This window comes from Mesoplodon bidens (genome assembly GCF_964165515.1).
Source record: "Mesoplodon bidens genome assembly, chromosome: 12".
Classification (NCBI taxonomy): Eukaryota; Metazoa; Chordata; class Mammalia; order Artiodactyla; family Ziphiidae; genus Mesoplodon; species Mesoplodon bidens.
In genome coordinates this window covers 10509417-10526502 of record NC_138168.1, presented here as the reverse complement: position 1 = coordinate 10526502, position 17086 = coordinate 10509417, and the positions used below count along the sequence as shown (strand labels likewise).

Below are 17086 nucleotides of genomic sequence, written 5' to 3'. Positions count from 1 at the left end.
TGGCCAAGCTTCAGTCTGCCTTGTTCCAAAGCCAGACCTCTTTCCATAAATCAAGTTACCTCCAATTTACTTCATAAATAATAAATCATTTTTATTATTCTTGTACATGATAATTTACATGATTATATATCAGTAAAGGTAATGCCAAAAATTCAGACAATTTCATAAAAAATGAATGACAGATAATTTTAATGCAGATGTAACAATATTCTTGAGAGTTATTTTTATAATGTTCAGAAATTACAGCAAAATTTATAATAAAGTATTAAAAAAAGCTGCATAAAAATGAAAATAAATTACAGAGAAAAAATGATCAATTTTATGTAATAGCATTTTATATACAAACTGAAATTATTTTGTAAACTGAATGAAAATATTTTTCTCAGTACCAAAAACTAACTTATGTCATGCCTAAGTAGCACTTACTAACTGGAGAATTTAGTACAAGAATATTTAAGCAAATGATAGGATTCTGCAGTGGCTACTGAGGCTAGTTCATTTGCAGAAGAGGTTTTTTGAGCCAAAGCTGGGTTTTTTCTAAGTGCTGGACCAGCCAAGTTTTAGACAAGTTTTTCTGTCCTTGAGTTAATTGATATGATGTAACTGATTTCTTAGCCAGAAACCAAAATTGTTTCCAAGACAGGAGAAAGAATCATGATCTCTTTCAAACTAATTTATAAGTCAGGGTTATAACTTTCTCAGTAGACTAAGGATTGAGAGCTTTGAGTTTCTATGGCAGGTTTGAGTTTCTATAGTAGGTTTGTTTCTTCACAAACAAACCTAAAAGACATTTTACCTGTATCTCAGTATTTTCATCTTTAAAATGGGCATATTTCTCTAAGGAATGTCCTCTGATCTTTGAAACCTTTGAATGTAGAATTGCTGAGGAAGCCTTTTGGGATAAATGCTTAGAGATGAAAAATAGGAAGGGAAGTATGAGGGCAGAGAGAGAGAGACAGCGAGAGAGAGAGAGAGAGAGAGGGAAAAAAAGAGAGAAGTAACAGGTGAGTTTCAAGAGGAATTTATCTATGGAAATAAGAATTTCTCGATCAAAACAGAGACTTGCACATTTCACTTAAATATTATCTTTTCATGAAATTAAAGCATTTTGCTATTTTCAGAAGCTACCAATAGAACACTAAATAATTAGAAAAGGTGGCTTAAAATTCATGAAAAATGTTTATAGGGACAGGAGGCAGGTAATATAGAGGTCAATTTTAGGAGTAATATAGCAGATTAATGAACACTCTGACATTCTTTAACTCAACTTCACAGATAAGTCCAAGATGATCCTTGTTCTTCTTGATCAGGCTGAACCTTAATGGTGAAAACTCCTTAAATCCAGTCTCAACAAGAAGGGCAAAATCAGGGCCTTGAAGGGCATTCTGTAAGCACAAAGGTGTAAAGTGTTTGAAACATCAGAATCAGAAATTACTTGAATCTAATTTTCAGGTGTACAAGAGGCCATTGTAACATGAGCGCTACAAGAAATGGAAAAAGTGAGATGTACTGCAGAACTTTGGATGGACTTAAAGCATGTGATGGATGAATGGAGAAGGGCGGCCAAGGAGCTATTAAGTGAGGACTGAAGCCCGAGCCAGAATCTTGGCAGCCAACAAGTGAAGACATCAGCAGATTCTGAAAAGATTAAACAGATCACAATGAGAGGATAACTCTGGTGATAAGGCTTCCCCGATAACTGGTGATAAACTGGATTACTCAGATTATTAATGTCTAAACAAAGAGCAGGGAGACCATCAGCAAATCGCTTATTGTTATTATTATTTGTTTGCTTTTGTTGTTGTCATTTTTCAGTTAATGGAGATCTGATCGTTTCTCTGCTAAGAATCATTTTTCTCAGCTCTCCTGTTGACTAAATTAAAATGAACTCCTTTGCATGCAATTATAAGCCCTCCATGATCTGGCTGGCTCTGACCTGCCTTCCCAACTCTCAATCTGACTGCCACCTCACCCATTCTCCACTACCCTCTGCAACGCTGACCTGGTCGGTGCTCACTGGAAAAGTCCTGTCACTGACCACCTCAAGGCACTTCCTTCTCAGAGCATTTCTTTTATTTTCTTATGCCTTCTTCTGCTTCTTTCCCCCTAAATTCTAATGACCATTTGAAACCTCTGGCATGAAATCTTCCTTGATTCTTCCCCAAAGAAATGATCCTACATCTTTTGTTCCATTGTGAGACTTTGGTTTCTGATTATAGCACCTTAGAGATGATCCCCGTATATTTCCTTCTGACAGACTTTGTGCAGCTGTCAGTCTCTCCAAATGCGCTGTATTTTGCTTAAGGCATGACTTGCCTTGTTTGTCTCTCCATCCCCAAATGCATAATAAACATGTCAGCCATGATTTTTGCTTCAATTTGTATGGAAGACTTTTGGTTTAGGAGATGACAACTTAAACTGGAAGAGCAAGAAGCTATGGTTACTATTATGGCTTTGATTTGTCATGCTGTAGTCGTAGCATGTGGCAAAATACTAAGCACGCAAGGTGACATCAATGTTTCCAAATCCTTAGAAAACAGACCAGGGTGTTGGCATGTGTGTGCAATTGAAAGAATTGAACTAATCTTTTTATTGACATTTTCTACAATAAAAATCGTTGTTTAAAGCATAAAATGAACTGAACAAAACAGATTGACAGAGTATTATTCCTGTGCCTATTTCTACCCTGACTACGTGAATTTAGGCAAGCTATCAATTTTTTGATATTTACTTTCTTCTGTTATGGAATAAAGGTGTTGCAGCAGAGGTGATCTCCAAGCTACAGCTCAGCTTTATAGCTCCATGATTCTGTTATACTCTGTACTAACAGAAGTAGCAACTTATGACTTATTTTCATCTTCTTGGTTTGTGTATCATATAAACACTCACGTCTATCATTCCTGATTAGAGGGGTTTTGTTAGGAAGAGTAATGGGCTGGGCATGTGGATAATGACAGCCAGCCCCCACCTAATAGTCCTCAGGAGAATAAGGGTCATCCCTGAGTATTCAAGGCACTGACTGAAAGAGACATTTAGGGTGTCCAAGCTGGACGAAGGAAAGTGCCCTCGTCTGGCACTAGCCCTGTTCTGTCTTAGTTCAGGCTGCTAGAACAAAATGTAACATACCGAGTGGCTTAAACAATGAGACATATATTTCTTACGGTTATGGAGGCTGGGAGGTCCAAGATCAAGGTGCTGGCAGATTTCATTCCTGGTGAGAGCTCTCTTTCTGGCTTACAAATGGCCCTTCCTGCAGTGTTTCTTTTGGTAGAGAGATAGATAGAGACAGAGATAGAGATATATAGAGAGGGATCTGGTCTCTCTTCCTCTTCTTGTAAGGACACCAATCCCATCATTGGGGCCTCACCATCATAACCTCATCTAAACTAATTACCTCCCAAAGGCCAGATTTCCATGTGTCATCACAGAGGGGGGGTTAGGGCTCCAACGTATGCATTTGGTGGGGACACAAGCATTCAGTGCATAACATTCCATGATCATTTCCATTGGATTAATCAGAGTCCCAGGGCTAGGGGGTTGTAATTAAAACAGAGAAAAGCCAGGTAACTGAGGAGGTTTGGTGGGACATCAAGAGCCCAGTGTGAAGCTGCTTCATCTCACCCACAGATGGCAGTAAGGCTGTCTGCAGCAGATTCCCTAATGGGTGAGCCCCATACAATATTGAGATTGGTTGCTTTAGGGCAATGACCAGTGAATCAAGAGGCCAAGTAGGAATGTGGAGGCATTCTAGTTCTGAGACTTTGCATTCACCTTCCCCGCTGAGCCAGAGACTCAGCAAGAAAGAGGTTCAACTCTCCAACAAATGTGCAGCACCAGTGAGCAAAGCAAAAGGAAAATCAATGTTATTATTCTTGATCAACTTTTTAATCAACTCTTTTGCTTTTTTTCCTGCTCTATTATTCATCTGTGCTCATAGCACTTAGAGCAAAGGATGATAAAACATTTATATGGATGATTTTATGGTTGCTTTCAGCTCTAATTTTCTATATCTTTAAATACAAATAGAATTTAATAGAAGAGTAGAGGAATTGTGCTTTTGGCAGCATAATTAAATTTACTGGAGCTGTGAAATTTGGTCTTTACAAGTGGAACAGAATAATGAGGGAGGTGAGTTAAAATAAGGCTGAATATAAGATAGTTGCCTTGTATACACCACACTCTAAAACCTGATCGTTCTTTACTTCTATATGAAGCAAAATGTACTTATTCAGAACATGAGTTTTAAAAGTTTTTTTTAAAAAGAAATCTCTCATTTATGTCCTTGAAACATAAAAATACCTCACTTTGGAGGAAAAAAAAAAAAACCTGAGTAATATCTTGTGCTTATGGTGTGTATGTTTATAAAACTTAAAAAAGTAAACTTAATTCCAAGAGATTAAAGACTTAAGAAAAATTCATCCCCTTCCATAACAATGCAGGGTCGTATTTTATTCTTGGTCCCATGTCTGACTTGATTTGTGAGTTACCGTTTGTTAAAGACTTCAGATGTCCTGGACACCCAGAAGTTGTTTCCATGTTCTACAGTCAGCATGTGAAATGTTATTTAAAGCCCACATTTTCCTTTTAAATGTTACCCCGTGGTTTCAATTCTACAGAGGTCGAATTTCAACCCAACTCCTTGGACTTCCAGGCCTGGAAATCTTTAGCACACTCTGTCTCTGTTTCCATCTCCTGAAAAAGTTGTCTCTGCAGACAGAGGTTTGGCATCTGAATACTTCCCTCACATATTATATATGACTTATGGAACCTGGGGAAACCAAAAAGCGTTATGGATGGAAAACATGGAACGTATAAGAATCCCCGGATATCTGCATTCAGATGTTTAGTATTTCTTCATTAATGAAGTTCAAATTTAGAAATTAAAACTCAAAATCAGATGTTTTAAAGAGGGTTAGAACTTAACACATTTATTTATTTATTTTTATTGGAATATAGTTGACATACAATATTATATTAGTTTTAATTGTATTGTACGGTGATTTGACACTTACATTATGAAATGATCACCACGATAAGTCTAGTAACCATCTGTCTCTATACAAAGTTATTACATTGTTATCGACCATACTCCTTATGCTCTATGTTACTTCCCAGTGGGTTATTTATTTTAGAACTGGAGGTTTGTACTTCTTAATCCCCTCCACCTATTTCACCCGTCTCCCCACCTCACTCCCCTCTGGCAAGCACCCATTTGTTTTCTGCTTCTATGAGTCTGTTCTTGTGTTGTTTTGTTTGTTGGTTTGTTTTGTTTTCTAAATTCCACATATGAGTGAGATCATATGGCACTTGTCTTTCTGATTTATTTCACTTAGCATAATATCCTCTACATCCATCCATTTCTCTTAAACGGCAAGATTTTATTTTTATGGCTGAGTATTATTCCATTATATTTCCAAGCAATAACATTTCTTCTTTATCCATTCATCTACTGATGGTCACTCAAGTTGTTTCTATATCCTGGCCACTGTATATAATGCTACAATGAACATCAGAGTGCATATATCTTTTCAAATTTTTGTTTTTGTTTTCTTCAGGTGAACTCATACAATTCAACATCAAAAAATCAAACAAGCTGATTAAAAAATGGGCTGAGAACATGAAAAGACATTTTTCAAGAGAAGACATGTAGATGGCCAACAGGCATATGAAAAGATGCTCAACATCACTAATCATCAGGGAAATGCGAAGGAAAACCACACTGATGTATCACCTCATACCTAGTCAGAATAGCTATCATCAAAAAAAAAACAGGAAAAAACAAGGCAGGGATGTGAAGAAGAGGGAACACTCATGCATTGTTGGTTAGATTGTAAATTTGTGTAGCCTCCATGGAAAACAAGATGAAGATTCCTCAAAAACTTAAAAATAAAACTGCCATATGATCCAGCAGTTTCAGAACAAAATGTACTTAAAAATCTAGTGAATTCACTGTGGAATTACAGGACAAATCTTGAAACCTGTGCTACAGTGTATGTCAAAGCATGTTTTCTGAATGATCAGATTTTTTTTCTGGTCATCCCAAGTCAGTTCTAGATTTGATGTAGTCCTATATTTTTGTCACATTAGGTCAAAACTCAATTTATTCTTGCTGTTTTGGCTCTGTAGTGGTAAAATACTGGGTACAAAACCTCCAGAGCCCAGATCTATTCATGGTTGAATAAGTAATTCAGTGTGTGGCAGATTCTATTCAGTATGTTGCATAGCAAAGTTTGGTAATCTGAGAGGAAGCACTGAAAAAGTCAATTGCATTTATGATTGGAAATGGAAGTACAGTAGTATTTTCAATTATCTCAAAGGTTATATTCAATTTTTTTAAGTGCATAATTCTATTTGCTGTCTTTATTAAGTATGATGACATAGTTTTTTTTACTTAGGGACAACTGATGATAAAACATTATTGGAATGATTTTGAAGCTTCTTCCAGCTCTAATACAATATATTAAAAAATAAGAGAATTGCCTTGTATATACTACACTCTAAAACCTGATAGTACTTTACTTCTATATTAACCAAAATATACTTATTTGGAACATGATTTCCAAATTCCTTCTATTCATTCCTTCTTTCCTTTCTTATATTTTCTGTTTTATATGTTACATATGTGTATAAATATATATATATATATATATATATATATATACACACTTATCTCCTAGATATATTATCTAGCTTTTATATATTATCTAGCTCCTAGCAATTTATTTTATTTTATTATTATTTTTTTTTGCGATACGCAGGCCTCTCACTGTTGTGCCCTCTCCCGTTGTGGAGCACAGGCTCCAGATGCACAGGCTCAGTGGCCATGGCTCACGGGCCCAGCCGCTCCACTGCATGCGGGATCCTCCCGGACCGGGGCACGAACCCGTGTTCCCTGCATCGGCAGGCGGACCCCCAACCACTGTGCCACCAGGGAAGCCCCTCCTAGCATTTTTAGTAACAAAAACACTTAAGGCTACGAATTTGCTTTTGGGAAAATCTTTGACCATATATTCTATTTCTTATATAAATTGTTTTTTAATAATTATTTTCTAAATATCCTATAATTGCAGCATAATTTCCTCCAAAAACTTTATGTAAGATTTTATTTTTGAAAATTTAATTTCCATATAATTAGTCTTTTATATTCTAATTTATTTTTACCTACTTGTTCTGTGTACTGCTACATTGTTTCTACTGTATTTCTAAATATTTAAAAATTTTTGTTGCTCAATTTTAATGCTACATTATCCATAAAATTTGATCACTGTTGTAGACATAGTTATAGATTTTATATAAAATAATATAAAAAATAAAAAAACTCATCCTTGCATATTTCATCTGAATCCTACTTGACCAGCTACTCCTTTTGAGATTCCTACTTTATTCCGTATTTTCTTCATATATATTTTCAGAATTTTTTACTTTGAAACATTCCAAAAACTTATTTTAGATTGTCTGTTTTAAAAAACATATGGTTAGAAATATTCTGTTATTGGAAACAAATTGTATCCAAATTTCTAAAGGCAGAGAGGACAAAGGAAGGGGTAAATCATGATCCATATGAAACCACAAACAATATAATTTTAAAATGTTTGTTTTGCACTTTTTGCTTTGTTTTTTATTGTAAAAATCTGCCAGTATTAAGAAAACATTTATTGGAATTAGTGAGACGAGAAAATGTCTCATTGAAGTGTTCATTGGAAGAATTCAACTGAATGTTAACTGGACGAGCTCACATAAGTCAAGAGGTGGGAGCACTGATTGAATTATTCTGTCCCCAAACATAGGTAGGAGTATACAAATTATGGTATAATCATTTAAAATTTGAAATTATCCTGTTTTCATAAACATTATGCCCAATTAACTAACCCAAAAGTTAAACCACATGTAAGCAACTATTCCTTTGCTGTAACCTGTCTGTTCCCACCCTTTCTCAAACCAGGTCTATGATTTGGCACTTCCATATCATCAATGGTCTTCTGTTCTGGCTCTGTGTTCCCAAGACCTGGGAAGCTTTGTAAACAGCAGAGCCTGCTCCCGGACCCACTTCCAAAAAGAAAACAAACAAAAAAAAGATTCTAATTTAACAGGTCTGCTCTGAGACCTGGTAAGGGTATTAAACAATTCCTCCTATTTATGAGGCTGTAAGGCACAGCCACTGACCTACTGAGAACCACTAACATTTATAAAGGGAATGAATTCCTCCAAGAAAAAGGAAAAAGAAGGATGGTGATATGATGTAATTTTACAATTGTTTTTAGCATCTGGCTATTATTATTATTACTACCAGTCTATAATTAATATTAGTACTTCTTTTGTACTTCGAGACTGTGAAATTATATAAAATATAGTGGGGCTTTTTTTTTTTTTAGTTTTCTTCAAGAAGCTTATATCTATCAAGGAATAAATGTAAAAAATTCTATTCTATTCTGTTCTATTCTATTCTATACTATTCTATGTTGAGAGTAGAATGTATGAAGTGCCATTGTTCTACAGTAGTAAATTTAGTTCACGGGGTAGAGATGAGGTTGAACGAATGCTACAGAAACAAAAGGGGGCATTTCAGTCAGACTTTATTGGTTAGAATTTTCTATGTAGGAAAAGGAGGAATTGGGAAGAGGGTAAATACTGGCATCCAGATGAAGAAAGCAACACAGGTGTTTGTTTGATCCATTATAGTGAGGTAAGGGGGGAAGTTGACACTTAGACTAATCAGAGGGCTTACCAAAGACAGTATTTGCTGTCAGAGCCAATATTCCCCTCCTCCTTTAAAAAAAATCTTGTTTTAGTGGTCTTTTCACTGAACTATGTCACTAAGGACTGGGAACCATCCAAGTCTCAAGAACCTTTTCTCTACTTGCTAAATTTTCTAGCCTTTTAAAAAAAATGTATTTTAAGGAAATACAGAGAAATAGATGGCATTTTATGGAGATATATTGGTCTTGTTAAGACGTTCAGTTTAAACAACAATTCAATAATTAATAAATACTATTGTTATTTTGATAAAATAAAAGCTTATTTTTGGAAATAACTTGCAATTGGGAAGCTGTAGATTACTTCATGTTGTTTAAAATTGTGCTTATACTAGAAAATACATAATGTGCTTAAAATCTTCATGTAGGCAAATAACTCTTTAAATTCCCTTTTCTGTATTACTTTCTATTCAATGAAATAATTTTATTTAGGTCTCTGTATCAACTGTATGAAAAGTTGATCTAGAACTGATTTTAGCAACAGATTCTACAATGAACTTATTGACAAGGAATAATATTTTGAATTTATTTTTTGACTTTTAAAAATTTACCCAGTGCTTTTTTGAAGTAGATTTGTTCTTTGAAGAAACAAAGACATCCATATACATGAGGTGAGAAAGAGAATTATGCAATAGAAATAATTACTCTTACAGAATTAGTTGTGGAATATTTGAAATGAAATGTATGTACTTTGGATAAGTATATTGTGAAGAGTGAGTTTTGTAGCTGATCTTTCAAAGGTATTTGGGTTTAAATCTCAGATTTATCACTCTATGTGAACCTGGATTAGCATTTAAAATTTCTAAACCTATTTCCTCATCCTTAATAAGAATTACATATGGTTATTTTGAGGATTTAAATCCATGCCTGGCACATAGTTAGAGCTTAAGAAAGATTAACGATCTGTTTCTCTTCTCCTTTGTTTTGTCTTCTGAAAGAAGGATCTGATATCAGTTTCTCTTACAACTTGTGGTTATGAAGGGAAAGGTATAGTAACGACTTTCTTCTGTGACCCACCAAGTTGGTATTCACAATCAGCTGCCAAAACTATCACTGTGTTTGTTTGCACCATTGGAAGTATTGCTAATGCACCAGTTTTAAAGATCTGTCAGCTCTGGGCACCAACAGCATGGCTACAGTTGTTAAGTCTTGGTCAAGTTCAAACATGTATTTAAAGCAATGTCTGAATGAGTGATTTAATACATCTCTTTATAAATACAACAGAATACATTCATTAGAAATGGCTGACTGAGAAAGGCAGATATTGCATGGTATCACTTATATGTGGAAACTAAAAAAGCTTAACTAGTAGATATGAGACTGGAATGTTGGTTACCAGGGTATGAAAGGTGGGGGAAAAGGGGTAATTGTTAGTCAGAATACAAACTTCCAGCTATAAGCTGAATAAGTTCTGGGGATCTAATGTACAGCATAGTAATTATAATTAATAATACTGTACTATGTTCTTGAAAGTTGTTAAGAGAGCAATTATTAATATAATTTAATATTCTCACCACAAAAGGGAACGGTAGTTATATGATGTGATGTAAACATTAACTAAGGCTATGGTGGTAATTATTTTGCAACATATGTGTGTATCAAGTCAACACGTGTACATCTTAAACTCACAATACTGTATGTCAATTATATCTCAATAAAGCTGGAAAAGAAAAAAAAAGAAAAAAGAAATGGCTAATCTACTTTGTAGATGAATAACTATATGTTAATTGTCATAATGTTTTAAGCATAATTACAAATAGCAAAACACATTTTAAAAACCTGATGCTGCGGTTCTGATATGAATTTATAATTCATCCTCTCTAGAAATTGGTAAAACTTCAATTTCAATATAAAGTTGAGGTGTTATGTTTTGTTTTATTTCCTGAAATGACTGCAACTTTGCTGCTTCTTTACTCTTCTTAGTTTGCATGATTCCCTGCTCTGTGTCTCACCCTATTTTTCCTCTTCCCCAGACTGTGCTAAAGTCACTTTCTTATACTCATTTATTCACTAAATTTTTACCAAGCCCCTATTATGTATCAAGTGTTATTCTAGGCATTGGAATGCAATGCAAAATGAATGACAAAACCCCTGTAGCCACAGGAATTTCTAGAGCAGGAGACAGAAAACAAAATCCATACACAGTTGTTTCAGTCAGTTCTCCGTGCTACATAGAGAAACAAGTACTGTAAGGAGTTGCGCAGAGAGAGTGATGTTGCTGTGGTTTAGTGGGATATTTGGAAGTCTCTGTGAGAGGACACTCCTTGACTAGACCTGCTATAAAGTCTGAGTGTTAAAGGAAAACTACAGAGAACTTTTATTCTCTATCTGCAATTGCCTTAGATTTCAAAGAGTCTTTAGCAAATATCAGACCAAAAAATTGCTTTCTAAAATATATTATGGGGGACTTCCCTGATGGCGCAGTGGTTAAGAATCCACCTGCCAATGCAGGGGACACAGGTTCAAGCCCTGGTCCAGGAAGATCCCACATGCCGTGGAGCAACGAAGTCCATGCATCACAAATACTGAGCCTGTGCTCTAGAGCCTGCGAGTTAAAACTGCTGAGCCCACATGCCACAACTACTGAAGCCCGCGCACCTAGATCCCATGCTCCACAACAAGAGAAGCCACCACAATGAGAAGCCCGCGCACCGCAACAAAGAGTAGCCCCCACTCGCCACACCTAGAGAAAGCCCGCACGCAGCAATGAAGACCCAACGCAGCCAAAACTAACTAACTAAATTAATTAATTAAAAATAAAATAAAATATATGTTGTAAAGCTTGATAGCAAGTACTTACTACTTACTACTACTTCACACTCTGTATCAATTTATAATTCATCCTCACCCCCCACCCCTTTTCTCACTCTGTCTCTTCCTCATCCTCTCTCTTCCCCTCTCTCCCTCCTTTCCCTCCCTTTTTTCCTTCCCTTTCTTTCCCTTCCCCTCTCCTTATATTTTTCTGGCTCCTGTAGACTTGGAATTCATTGATTACCCATTTCATGACTCTTGTTTATAGGATTCGCCATCAGTAAAGGAAGGATTTTAAAGGTGTGGTGGAAAAGACTGAAACATTTATTTCAGAAGTGACCAATATAGAAATAAATATAATTGGCATGATTATCTAATTATAAATCTTTTAACTGGTCATTGTTTTGAAACATTTTGGATTAAACTCAAATAAAATTTTAGTTTTGAAATTATAGGAAAGATCAAGGGAAAAGAAAAATAAAAGCAAATTTCTGCACAAAGTATAGTATTTTTAAAGGTTATCTACAGAAACTCTAGATATGTGTTTTCCTACAACATAAATAAAATAGATTTATCTTTTTTACCCACCATGACTATTTAATAAATATAGTGAAGAAAAAGCTTATATGTTAAAAAAATTATTTTTCTATACTGACTCTATCAAACCTATCCCAACTGTGTTTATTTGGAGGAAAAATAACTACATGAAATATGAAAAGTTCAGTAGGTAATTTAATATTACCCAAGGTAGAGAAATGTTAACATTTATTGTATATCTGACACACACACCATAACATTTCTGTAATATTTATTTATTAAAACAAACCTAAGAGGTTATCCATGCCACTACTTTACAGATGAGGAGTTTCACAGGGGAACTTTCGCAAGGTGAGTTACATATCAGCCCCCTCAAAAGTTGGGATTTTTAAGGTCTTTCTAGATTGTAAAAAGCATGCTCTATTCCTTGTAATATGTATCCTCCCTAGAAAAACAATCAGACATGGATGGGATGCTCAGAGGAGATAGGAGTAGACATGAAATATTGAATCAGCCAACTGCTATTTTTCCTAGAATTGACCCCAGATGTAGATAACGATTCAGTTTCCATCAAAGTAGTATTTTACACTTAGATGGTGAAACTTCATGCAAAATCAAGTCAGTTATATTGATTCCCATTTTCTACAAATTAACATAAAGGCATTTTTGTTTTTTAATACTCCTTTCATGACCTACTAAAGACATTAATAACACAATATTGAAATTTACTGTAGATTATTCCATTTTCACAATTCTTTAGCCTAATATTTAAATGCCAGATCAGTACCTAGTAATGGAATTGTTGGCTGATATAAGAAATTGCTTAATTAATTTTACTCAAATTACTTTTATTTTCCATTGCAATATAAGTTAATAAAACAAAAAGGATGACACATTTAAACTCACTGTTCATTATGCAGTTGATAATGATCTTATATATAGAAAATTCTAAAGACTCAACCAAAAAACTGTTGGAAGTAATCTATGAATTCAGTAAAGCTTCAGGTTATAAAATCAACATACAGAAATCAGTTGTGCTTTTATACATCAACAACTAAATATCTGAAAAAGGAATAAAGAAAACAATTCCATTCACAACGGTACCAAAAGCCATAAAACACTTAGGAATAAATTTAACTAAGGAAGTGAAAGATTTGTACAATGAAAACTACAAGACATTGATGAAAGAAACTGAATAAGATACAAATGGAAAGATATCCCTTGTTTAGGGATCAGAAGAATTTATATTAATAAAATGTTCATACTACACAAAGCCATCTACAGATTCAATGTAATCCCTATCAAAATTTCAATGGCATTTTTCACAGAAATAGAAAAAAAAAACCTTAAATTTGTGTGAAGCCACAAAAGATTTCAAATAGCCAAAGCAATCCTGAGAAAGAAGAATGATGCTGAAGGCATCACATTTCCTGATTTTAAATGTGCTACCAAGTTATAGTGAGCAAAGAGTATGGTACTGGCATAATAACAGATACATAGATCAATGAGACAGAATAGAGAATCCATAAAAACCCCTGCATATAAGGTCAGTTAATATTTAATAAGGGAGCCAAGAATACTCAATGGGGAAAAGATCGTCTCTTCATAAATGGTGTTGGGAAAACTGGACAACCACATACAGAAAAATGAAACTGGATCCCTATCTTATACCACTCACAAAAATTAACTCAAAATATTTTAAACACTTAAAAATAAGACCAGAAACCATAAGAGTTTCAGAAGAAAACATATGGGGAAAGTCTATTAATCTTGGTAATATTTTTGGGAGTATGACACCAAAAGCACAAGCAACAAAAAACAAAAAGCAACAAGTGGGATTACATCAAACTAAAAAGTTTCTGCACAGCAATAAAACCCCCAAAACAATCAGCAGTGTGAAAAGGCAACCTATGGAATGGAAGAACATATTTGCACACCATATATTGGATAAAGAGTTAATTTCCAAAATATATAAAGACTCATCAGATGATGAGGATGAAGATGACGATGAGGACAATGAGGATGATGAGAATGACGAAGATGAATCTGAAGAAGAAGCTATGGAGACTGCACCAGCCAAAGGAAAGAAAGCTCCAGCAAAAGCTGCTCCTGTGAAGGCAAACAGCACTGCTGAAGATGAAGAGGATGATGAGGAGGATGACGAGGAGGAGGAAGAGGAGGAAGAACCTGTCAAAGAAGCACCTGGAAAACGAAAGAAGGAAATGGCCAAACAAAAACAGCTCTTGAAGCCAAGAAACAGAAAGTGGAAGCCACAGAACCAACTACATCTTTCAATCTCTTTGTTGGAAACCTGAACTTCAGTAAATTTTCTCCTGAATTGAAAACGGGTATCAGTGACCTTTTTGCTAAAAATGATCTTGCAGTTGTTGATGTCAGAATTGGTGTGTCTAGGAAGTTTGGCTATGTGGGTTTTGAATCTGCTGAAGACCTGGAAAAAGCCTTGGAACTCACTGGTTTGAAAGTCTTTGTCAATAAAATTAAACTTGAAAAACCAAAGGGAAAAGGCAATAAGAAAGATCGATATGCGAGAACACTTTTGGTTAAAATCTGCCTTATAAAATTACTCAGGAAGAATTAAAAGAAGTGTTTGAAGATGCTGTGGAGATCAGATTAGTCAGCAAGCATGGGAAGAGTAAAGGGATTACTTATATTGAATTTAAGACTGAAGCTGATTCAGAGAAAAACTTGGAAGAAAAGCAAGGAACAGAGATAGATGGGCGATCCATTTCCTTGTACTATAGCAGAGAGAAAGGTCAAAGTCAAGACTCTAGAGGTGGAGAGAATAGCACTTGGAGTGGTGAATCAAAAACCCTGGTTTTGGGCCTCCCTGGTGGCGCAGTGGTTGAGAGTCCGCCTGCCGATGCAGGGGATACGGGTTCGTGCCCCGGTCTGGGAGGATCCCATATGCCGCGGAGCGGCTGGGCCCGTGAGCCATGGCCGCTGGGCCTGCGCGTCCGGAGCCTGTGCTCCGCAACGGGAGAGGCCACAACAGTGAGAGGCCCGCATACCGCAAAAAGAAAAAAAAATAAATAAAAAAAAAAAAAAAAAAAAAAAAAACCCTGGTTTTGTGGGCTTCCCTGGTGGCACAGTGGTTGAGAGTCCACCTGCCGATGCAGGGGACACGGGTTCGTGCCCCGGTCTGGGAGGATCCCACATGCCGTGGAGCGGCTGGGCCCATGAGCCATGGCCGCTGAGCCTGCGCATCCAGATCCTGTGCTCCACAACGGGAGAGGCCACAACAGTGAGAGGCCCACGTACTACAAAAAAATATATATATAAAAAATTTTTTTAAAAACCCTGGTTTTGAGCAACCTCTCCTATAGTGCAACGGAAGAAACTCTTCAGGAAGCATTTGAGAAGGCAATGTTTATCAAAGTGCCCCAGAACCAAAATGGCAAATCTAAAGGCTATGCATTTATAGAATTTGCTTCATTTGAAGATGCTAAAGAAGCTTTAAATTCATGTAATAAAATGGAAAATGAGGGCAGAGAAATCAGGCTGGAGTTGCAAGAACCCAGGGAATCACCTAATGCAAGAATCCAGCCATCCAAAACTCTGTTTGTCAAAGGTCTGTCTGAGGATACTACAGAAGAGACATTAAAGGAGTCATTTGATGGCTCTATTTGTGCAAGGAGAGCCACTGACCGGGAGACTGGATCCTCCAAGGGGTTTGGTTTTGTAGACTTCAACAACGAGGAAGATGCCAAAGCTGCCAAGGAGGCCATGGGAGATGGTGAAATTGATGGAAACAAAGTTAATCTGGATTGGGCCAAGGCTAAGTGTGAAGGTGGCTTTGGAGGCCAAGGTGGTGGCACAGGTGGCCCAGGTGGATTTGGTGGCAGAGGCCGGGGAGGCTTTGCAGGGTGAGGAGGCTTCAGAGGAGGTGGAGGAGACCACAAGCCACAAGGAAAGAAGACGAAGTTTGAATAGTGTCTTCTATCCCTGTCTTTCCCTCTTCCAGTTGAAAGAAAGGACTCAGGTGTTTACTCTGTTGCCTGCTCAGTGACGGAGCCTTCTGAGTACATTCCAAGACAGTATACAGCCCTGTGGTCTACTTGGAAATCGGTATAGGTAACATTTCAAGGGAGATAACCCTGTTGGTGTTGACTGGATATTCGTATAAACTTTTGAAAGAGAAGAGTGATAGAACTAACCCTTATCTGTAAGTTTTGAATTTATATTGTTTCCTCCCATGTACAAAACTATTTTTTTCTCCTACGGAATTTTTTGGTTTTGGTTTTATTGTTTGTTTGTTTGTTTGTTTTGCATTGGGGGTTATAATGGAAAGCAGAAGGTTTTATCATGATTTTTGCTTTAGCAACTTTGGGACAAATTAAAAGTTCCAAAACTCATACAACTCATACAGTAACAGAAGACCAATCTAACTAAAAAGTGGGCAGAGGAACTGAATAGGAAGTTCTTCGGATAAAACATGCAAATGGTCAACATGTACTTGAAAAGATGCTTGACATTACTAATTATCAGGGAAATGCAAATCAAAACCATAATGAGATATCACCTCACACCTGTTAGAATGGCTATTATGAAGAAGAGAAGAGATTAAAAAGTGTTGGCAAGGATGTAAAAACAAAACAAAACAAAACAAAAAACATAAAACAAACCCTTTTGTACTGTTGGTGGGAATGTAAATTGTTTTGACCACTCTGGAAAACAGTATGAAATTTACTCAAAAATTTAAAATAGAACTACCATATGATCCAGCAATTCCACTTCTGGCATATATCCAAAAAAATGAAAACAGGAAATCAAAAAAGATATCTGCACCCCCATGTTTATTGCAGCATTATTCACTATAGTCAAAATATGAAAGCAACATAAGTCAACAGATGAATGAATAAAGAAAACATGGTATACACACATATATGTGTGTGTGTGTATATATATACACACACACACACATATATGTGTGTATATATATATATACACACACACACACACATATGTACAATGGAATATTTTTCAGCCAGGAGAAAGAAGAAAAGCCTGTTATTTTTGACAACATG

General features: G+C 36.0%; 1 pseudogene across 1 annotated transcript; it reads left to right on the top strand.

Annotated features, from left to right (window-relative positions):
- The first annotated feature begins 13951 nt into the window (after nt 1-13951).
- On the top strand, nt 13952-16411 carry LOC308626259 (nucleolin-like; annotated as a pseudogene). The gene is made up of 2 exons: nt 13952-14876; nt 15363-16411. The product of its transcript is annotated as a nucleolin-like (transcript).
- The last annotated feature ends 675 nt before the right edge of the window (nt 16412-17086 follow it).